This window comes from Coregonus lavaretus, assembly GCF_964263955.1.
Source record: "Coregonus lavaretus genome assembly, chromosome: 4".
In the NCBI taxonomy this organism is placed as follows: domain Eukaryota; kingdom Metazoa; phylum Chordata; class Actinopteri; order Salmoniformes; family Salmonidae; genus Coregonus; species Coregonus lavaretus.
In genome coordinates, this window is record NC_139991.1 from 30,653,539 (window position 1) to 30,663,562 (window position 10,024).

Genomic DNA, 10,024 nt, shown 5'->3' on the forward strand with positions numbered 1-10,024 from the left:
GATAATACCTCACATCTCTAAATGGGACTACTTAATATTAGATCCTTCACTTCCAAGGCAGTCATAGTCAATGAACTAATCACTCATAAACCTGATGTGATTGGCCCGACTGAAACCTGGCTTAAGCCTGATTAATTTGCTGTGCTAAATGAGGCCTCTCCTCCTGGTTACCCTAGTGACCATATCCCCCTAACATCCCGCAAAGGCTATCATAGTACTGAGACAGTACTATCATAGTACTGAGACCGCACTTGTGAAGGTGGTAAATTACCTTTTAATGGCTTCAGAACAAGGTTCTGTGCTCGTGCTCCTAGACCTTAGTTCCGCTTTCAACACCATTGATCACCATATTCTTTTGGAGAGATTGGAAACCCTAATTGGTCTACGTGGACAAGTTCTAGCCTGGATTAGCTCTTATATGTCGGAAAGATATCAGTTTGTCTTTGTGGTTGGTTTGTCCTCAGACAAATCAATGGTACGTTTCAGTGTTCCTCAAGGTTCCATTCTAGGACCACTATTGTTTTTACTATATATGCTACCTCTTAGTGATGTCATTTTGAAACACAATGTCAACGTGTACTGCTATGCAGACAACACACAGCTGTACATTTCGATGAAACATGGTGAAAACCCCAAAATTGGGTTTAGACATAAGGAAGTGAATGGCGGCAATTTTGTTACTTTTAAACTCAGACAAAACAGAGATGCTAATTTTTGGTCCCAAGAAACAAAGAGATCTGTTGTCGGATCTGACCATGAATTTCGATGGTTGTACAGTCGTCTCTGGACCTTGATCTCTCTTTTGACGAACATATCAAAAATATTTAAAGAGCAGCTTTTTTCCATCTTCATAACATTGCAAAAATCTGAAACTTTTTGTCCAAAAATGATGTAGAAAAGCTCATCCATGCTTTTGTCACTTCAAGTTTAGACTACTGCAATGCTCTACTCTCCGGCTACCCGGATAAGGCACTAAATAAACTTCAGCTAGTGCTAAACACGGCTGCTAGAATCCTGACTAGAACCAAAAAAGTTGATCATATTACTCCAGCGCTAGCCTGGCTTCCTGTTAATGCTAGGGCTGATTTCAATGTTTTACTGTTAACCTAAAAGCATTACATAGACTTATTCCTACTTATTTATCCGATTTGGTTCTGTCATACATACCTATACGTAATTTCTACTCTTATTTTGTATTTTTATTATGAATTGAATGTAATATCTTATGTTGTCTATAACTGTTCTGTACTTTGTCATGTATTTGTATGTTTTACAGTGAGTTCGGAAAGTATTCAGACCCCTTGACCTTTTCCACATTTTGTTACGTTACAGCCTTATTCTAAAATTGATTAAATTATTTTTTCCCCTCATCAATCTACACACAATACCCCATAATGACAAAGCAAAAACAGGTTTATAAAATATCACATTTACATAAGGTATTCAGACCCTTAACTCAGTACTTTGTTGAAGCAGCAATTACAGCCTCAAGGTATAGGTACTACAAGCACATCTGTATTTGGGGAGTTTCTCCCATTCTTCTCTGCAGATCCTCTCAAGCTCTGTCAGGTTGGATGGGGAGCGTCGCTGCACAGCTATTTTCCGTTCTCTCCAGAGATGTTTGATCGGGTTCAAGTCCGGGCTCTGGCTGGGCCACTCAAGGACATTCAGAGACTTGTCCCGAAGCCACTCCTGCATGGATCTCTCTGTACTTTGCTCCGTTCATCTTTCCCTCGATCCTGACTAGTCTCTCAGTCCCTGCCGCTGAAAAACATCCCCACAGCATGATGCTGCTACCACCATGCTTCACCGTAGGGATGGTGCCATGTTTCATCCAGAAGTGATGCTTGGCATTCAGGCCAAAGAGTTCAATCTTGGTTTCATCAGACCAAAGAATCTTGTTTCTCATGGTCTGAGAGTCTTTAGGTGCCTTTAAGCAAACTCCAAGCGGGCTGTCATGTGCCTTTTACTGAGGAGTGGCTTCCATCTGGCCACTCTATCATAAAAGCCTGATTAGTGGAGTGCTGCAGAGATGGTTGTCCTTCTAGAAGGTTCTCCCATCTCCACAGAGGAACTCCAGAGTTCTGTCAGAGTGACCATCGGGTTCTTGGTCCCCTCCTTGACCAAGGCCCTTCTCCCCTGACTGCTCAGTTTGGCCGGGCGGCCAGCTCTAGGACGAGTCTTGGTGGTTCCAAACTTCTTCCATTTAAGAATGATGGAGGCCACTGTGTTCTTGGGGATCTTCAATGCTGCAGACATTTTTTGGTACCCTTTCCCAGATCTGTGCCTCAACATAATCCTGTCTCGGAGCTCTACAGACAATTCCTTCAACCTCATTGCTTGGTTTTTGCTCTGATATGCACTGTCAACTGTGAGACCTTATATAGACAGGTGTGTGCCTTTCCAAATCATGTCCAATCAATTGAATGTTCCACAGGTGGACTCCAATCAAGTTGTAGAAACATCTCAAGGATGATCAATGGAAACAGGATGCACCTGAGCTCAATTTCGAGGCAAAAATGTAAAATAAAATCAGTTTTCACTTTGTGTGTAGATTGATGATAGGATTATTTTAAAAAATATATTTAAAAAATCCATGTACTTTGAAAAGTTAGGCCTACCTTTCCACCCCATACTCCTGGCCATACTCCTGGCTAGTCTTCTTCCATGGCTTAACCCATGGAGAGAAGTTCACAAGTGTTTCCCTGAAAGCTGTCTGGTTTAAACATCTATTGTACAGAAAGTGAACAACTTAATCAGTTGATAGTGACAGAATTAGAGTTTTTCCCAAGCAGTCCATTTTTTGTCTCCTTGGCTATAGAAGGTTGTAGTTCAGCCTCTGAATGTCAAAGAAACGAAACAATGATATCTTCCACCGGAGTCAAGTCTTTCCCAGGTATTTTACAGCTTGTTTGTAGCATAAAGCATCTCGGACCAAAGCGCTGTTATAGATCACTTTATATAATCAGATCCGTTTCATTTTCTTCTAAATCTTAAGCTAACAAGGGATAGGCCTGTGCATTTTGCCATTTTCTTTAATAAAAGGTAGGCCTATGGCAGTGGTTACCAACCGGTCAATCGCACTCGACTGGTCGATCTTCAAGGCATTCCTAGTTGATCACCAAACATTTCTGTAGAAATGCCAACAATAAAGGCTGTGATAAAGGCTTGCGCTCCTTTTTTTATATTCATGTTGCGCTGTTGGCGGTAGGTGCACTTGATTCAGAAGCCCTGCGCACTGGGTAAGCAAAGAGTTCCCATTTTGAACCATTTAATTTGTCTGAAAAGACAAACTCCGCCTACCCAGCAGACCTTGAGATCTATGGCTAAATCGAGTGTGCCTACTGCGCTGGCCAATCGTATAGCTCAAATCACCGTGCATACAGAGCTTCCATGACCCCAGCCACAGTAAAGTTTGATACAAGCCTACATATGATTTAATAACTTTTAAAACCATGACCAAAGAGAGACTGTCAAAGAATACAGCAAAGAGCTACTTTTGACTGAGTTCATGTTACATTTTTTATTCAGCACTGTCAACACTGTTTTTAATCAACACTATTACAAAACATAAAATGGCCTTCTCCCTACTTCCACTCACGCTGCAACTGCAATGAATGAGTAGCCAGCCAAGGGTATCGATAGCCATGATTTGTTATTATTATTAGCAGCTCGTCGTGTCTATTTAAACATCTAGGAACATTTCACTTTCTCTGGTCATAGGAACAACATGAATTTGTGCATGAGGCAGATGCAGTGTGACTTGAGTTTTGACATCAGGTGGAAGACTGTGTCTCCTCTCTCTGGTCAGTCTCACCGGAGGAAAGGAAAGAGAGATCAGGGACCGTGAGAGGTGGACCCTCTGCTGCTCCCTCCCTCTGCTGAGATTAATACCGTGTTCAAAACAACTGGGAACTTGGAAATCTCAGACTTCTGACTTCAGTGCGTTCAAGACAACTGGGAACTCTGAAAAAAACGAGATCCGACTGGGAAAAATAGTTTTGAATAGTCATCCAACTCGGAATTCCAAGTCGGAAACTGGCATCTTTCTAGACCGAGTTCTAAGTTGTCTTGAAAGCACCATGACCATCAGATGCAGGTACCATCAGTTCAGTAAAATAAAAAAGCTAATTATTTGCAAATTACTCAACTGTGCCCCACAAGTGCTATGCTAACTGACAACTTTGCTCTGTGCTTCTCCAAGCATACACTTCGTAGCCTATAGCCTATAAGCTATGGATCATTTGATTGAGACCACACTAAATAGCCTATAGCCGCACATGATATTGCATGCCTAGCGGAGAATCAGAGATTAGGTGCAGCATCAGGCACACATCGATATATAGCCTAATAAGCAACTAATTCTAAAATAATTAGAAATATTGAAATTTAATCAATTACAAATTACATGACCCTCCCCTGGACTAGATTTAAAAAATGCTAAACCCTCCCCTTGACTGAAATTGAAAAAGCATGACCCTCCCTTATTTTCCTCCGGGTACCCATTCTGTAAATTTCTATCCATCCCTAAATGGTAGGCAAGACAGATTTCAGACACAGCAAGTGACCACTGGGAGTGCCTGTGTGCATGTGTTGCAGAGAAAGAGGGACTGGTGATCGGTGCAGGGGCATTAGGAGGAAGAGCAGGAGGAGAAGGAGGTGAAGGAGGTGTGTGTGTATGAACACTATGCCACTGGTAGGCTTGTTGTGAAAGGACAACACAATGGTCTGCCCAGTCCCACATGTTTCGTCAAAAATATCCCTGGTGTGGGGACTCAACTCAATGGCAAATCATTTAGCTTGTGCTGGTTTTGTGTCCTATTGTAGTCTATATAGACCGATTGCGGGGTGTTTTGTGTTTCTTGTTGAGTTTGATATAGTGGTGTTGAGGAAATCTGATGGGTCTGATGATTTAACTGTCTCTAACATACACATTCACACACACACACAACACGCACGCACACACACACAACAACACTTCTTAAACCGCTACTGCACTTCATTGTGAAATTCAATTGTGCCTAGGTATTTCAGAGGAAAACAGAGTCAGAGTTTAGAGTCAGGAGGCGTTTATTGCTCTCAGTGGTTTCTGTAAAACGTGCTGTAAAAACAAGGCACCAGATTTGCATTCAAACGAATGTTGTGTTCTTTTACTGTATGTCTATGTGTTAAAGGACCAGAAATAAAACATTCACAGATTATCAGATTCATGTTCGAGTTAAAGATAGTTTACCTAACCAGATATGCAGAATCATTAAGGCAACAGAGGGATGGAGGGAGGGAGATGGGTGGAGATGGGGGGGGGGGGGGGGGCTGCCTCTCTGCTTCTCACTGGACCTCTTCCCCCTTTACCACCTCTATCCTCTATCCTCTCTTCATTCTTCACCCTTTCTCCACCCCTCCCCCACTTCTCTCATTCAGCCTCTCTGTCCCCCTCTATTTTCCTTCAGGCCTCCCCTCCTGGCCTCACCCTGAGTCCCAGCAGTGTTGGGGAGAGGGGGGCCAGGGGTACTGAGGGGGGATGACAATGAGGAGAATGGAAGCTTGCAGTAAGGGGGCCTGGTGAATAGGGCCATTCAGTGTGCCCAGCCAAACAGAAAAGCATCTCCCCTCTCACTTCAAACCCAGAGTTTCACTCTGTACAACTAGCTCTTTATTCTCTGTAATTACTCTCCAACACACAGCCATGCACGCGCAAACTCACACACACACACACACACACACACACTGAAGGCATAGTGACACACACGCACACACACAGACATAAAGAAGTGCAAGTATGGCGAGACACAAATACAAACACAATGTAGCCTAGTAGTATTATCTGTATCATACAATATACAGTATACTGAAGTAAAAATATAACTAATCTTCCTACATGTAGTTTAATACCTTGTGTTTATGACATAGTCATAGACTACACAGTATCATCCACATTATGAGTGTTGGAGCCATCCAATAAAACTCTACATGCTAGCTATATATGTACATGCAATATATATTTAGGTAAAAATATGACTATATCTATCCACATTTAGTTGAATTACACCCATCCAGTGTTTATTATATAGTGCTAGACTACACAGTACACAGTAAGTATCATCCACATTATTCATGAGTGTTGTTGCGGTCCATTTAAACTCTACTGAGCTCGTTAACCTACATTAAGACCATGCTTATAGGCTGTCATGTCTAGGGCTGTTGTGTTGGGATGGGGGCTAGCTGCTCATTGTGTATTAAATACATAGAAAGAATCATTGTTTCACTGTATTATACATGCATCATTATTGGTGTGGTTGGCTGCATATGTCATGCAACGCGGGAGAGGGGAGCGTATATTTTGGTTTAATATATCAACAAACAGTAAATACAAGGGTGCAGAAAAATGTAATACTTTTATGATTTTTGAACAACTTTGACACAACAAATAAATATATCCATATAGGATGGATCATTGCATCTATTTAAATGCTGCCATTCAGTCTTAGGCTACCTAATCCTGGCACCCAGCACCAAGTCTTGGAACACAGTTTGACACGTGAGACTAGCTCATGAAGAAACTCCAAACTATGTTAATGTTGTGTTGTTGCCGAGCTGAGTGTGCTTGGGATCAGCAGACCTCCCCGTCACATCCAGGGTGTCCAGCTGGGCCGGGTCAGGAGACAGAGACCCCCACAGACCCCAGAACATGTGTAGGGAAAGGGGGGTTTGACCCTGCCCTGGGAGGGAGCTCCAGAGCTCCATACCATCAGGCTCTCTCCAACCCCCTCCAGCCCATCCAGGGGCGGACTGGGACAAGAATTTGGCCCTAGCATTTCATCCACACCAGCCCACATCATTGCGCACACCGCCAACCCACCCTCACCTCCCCGGCGGGCCACCAGCCATACACACACAACTCATCCACACACATACACCCTCCACCCTGACCCTACACACCCTACTTAGACACAGGCAGTTGTGCTGACACATAACATTGGCAGTACAGTACATAGTTTCTCAACCATTTCTGTACCAGTGACTGGCGAGACATGGTCCTCCTCTTTTTTAACCAGCTCATGTTTAAAACACCACTGGAGTTACAACTCACCACTATAACTGTGCCTCTGCTCTAGCTTTTTGGTTTGCCTTCCTGTTGTGCTGTCTGTCTGTCTGTCTCAGCATCTTCTGTGCTGTCACTCTGTGCTTCTTCTTCTTCTCTGTCTGTCTGTCTGCTTAAGCCTTATACATTTAAACGCCAAGCTAACGACTTAGGCTAGATTGCAAATTAGTTCCTGCCATATGTGTTCGCTTGAATCAACACATACCCTAAATGTTAATTACTATTGCATGGCTCCAGACTAACATTTTCCCCTGGTGTCACTGGTGCCACTAACTGTTACAGTTGGTGGCACCAGCCCATGATTTTGTCAGACCCAAATCATGAATAATCCTATTTTACAGTCATTCATAGTGCTTTATTAATACATACTGTATAATAAATAGACTACTGAGGTATTCAAGAAATACATTGTTTCATCTAACACGTCCAAGCAGGAATGCATGATTCAAGATATTTTGATGTGCAAACTAATCCAGTGATTGTCATTAATTTTGGGTTGACCATTACACTATAGTTGCTATATTTTACTGTCACAATAGGACTCCAGAATTTCCTGATATATATTTTTTAAATAGAGAGGAATTGCATCTTTATGTGCACTAACTAATACCATAGGCTAATACTAGATAGCAACTTCCAATATAATACCCACTGCTAGTAGCCATGTATTCATCAACAGTACATTTTATGTCCTAAAAAAACGTTGCATTTGTAGGTTACTACCCATGAGACCTATAGGCCCTATGCCAGGGTTCTTCAATTCCGGTCCTGGAGGGCCGAAACACTTCTGTTTTTTATTTCTACCTGGTAGTTAATTGCACTCACCTGGTGACCCAGGTCTGAATGAACCCCTGATTAGAAGGAGAGGATGAAAAACAGAGGTGTTTCGGCCCTCCAGGACCGGAATTGAAGAACCCTGCGGCCTATGCCCTCGCAATGGCCAGTGTGCATTTTTCGAGCACACACTTAACCCTAACCCATATCTCAAAGCCAAATCAAATATCTTAGTTGTAAAATAGTTACTATTGAGTTCAATATTGAGTTGAGAAATAAAAATGATACCTACAGAAAGCTGAGACCCTCCTCTCTTCGACAGGGACAAGGGGACAAAGCTTTCAAAGCTGTGTTTTTCGCACAATTGCATTTTGAAAAGAAGAGGAGAGTGGCTCGCTCATCACAGCAGTAGGCCCCAGTGAGAGCACAGGCACAGTGGCAGGGCAGGGCAGACACTTTTCATTACTGGAATCATGAGGATAATGCACTTTACTGTTTGACCAAATCAAAATAGGACGTTTTGAATGAGGTGACAATGTAGAATGTGCTCGTTCTACGTTTACAGGCACCCTTTCATTTTTTACAATTAAACATCTTGGTTGTCTAACTGATGACAGAGCCTCCTCCAACCTCCAGCCCCGCAGCCTGCTGCGGTATCCCCTTCATGGGCTCCTTAAGGGAGGAGGCCCGGAGGGGGTTGGGTTGGGGGATAGGGGTATAGAGGGAGGGATAGAGGGAGGGAGGAGGGGAGTGGTGTCTGATGTCATGGCCCTGCTTCAGCCTGTTGCATGGATGCGGCCCAGACCAGACGCTCTGTTCTGTGCACGGAGACCCACACACTCATAAGCGTGCGCGGGCACGTACACACACACATGCAAACACCCCTCCCCCAAGCCCAAAAGGGGCTGTGTAGGAATGAGCCAAACAGTGGCAGAGACAGGAGACGCAACACAAAGGGCGGGACAAAAGATGCAGCAGGCAGCAGGAGAGTACCGCGATGTGACATGGGGGGAGATGGGGGAGAGAGGGGGAGAGGGCCAGCGGGTCAGGGGGAAAGTGAGATGCTCCATATGGGCGCTCCCTTCGCCTTCCTCGCCCTCTCTGTGCAAACAGGCAGATGTCACATGGGCCGGCCCCGCCCTGTGGGCCAGCGGGTCACGACACACACAGAGGCATGGTGGGGTAAATAACAGAGCAGGAGGAAACAGGAGAGAGAGGCTGGGGCCCAGCCCAGCTGCCTGCCTGCCAGAACAGCAACACCACAATACACACACATGGTCATAGTCATACACATATAAATGCTCATTTAAATACACACACTCACGCTCATACAGTGGCATGTGAAAGTATTCACCCCCCTTGGCATTTTTCCTATTTTGTTGCCTTACAATCTGGAATTAGAATGGATTTTTGGGGGGTTTGTATCATTTTATTTACACAACATGCCTACCACTTTGAAGATGCAAAATATATTTTCTTGTGAAACAAACAAGAAATAAGACAAAAAAACTGAAAACTTGAGCGTGCATAACTATTCACCCCACCAAAGTCAATACTTTGTAGAGCCACCTTTTGCAGCAATTACAGCTGTAAGTCTCTTGGGGTATGTCTCTATAAGTTTGGCACATCTAGCCACTGGGATTTTTGCCCATTCTTCAAGGCAAAACTGCTCCAGCTCATTCAAGTTGGATGGGTTCCGCTGGTGTACAGCAATCTTTAAGTCATACCACAGATTCTCAATTGGATTGAGGTATGGGCTTTGACTAGGCCATTCCAAGACATTTAAATGTTTCCCCTTAAACCACTTGAGTGTTGCTTTAGCAGTATGCTTAGGTTCATTGTCCTGCTGGAAGGTGAACCTCGGTCCCAGTCTCAAATCTCTGGAAGACTGAAAGAGGTTTCCCTCAAGAATTTCCCTGTATTTAGCACCATCCATCAATCCTTCAATTCTGACCAGTTTCCCAGTCCCCCACAGCATGATGCTGCCACCACCATGCTTCACTGTGAGGATGGTGTTCTCGGGGTGATGAGAGGTGTTGGGTTTCCGCCAGACATAGCGTTTTCCTTGATGGCCAAAAAGCTCAATTTTAGCCTCATCTGACCAGAGTACCTTCTTCCATATGTTTGGGGAGTCTCCCACATGCCATT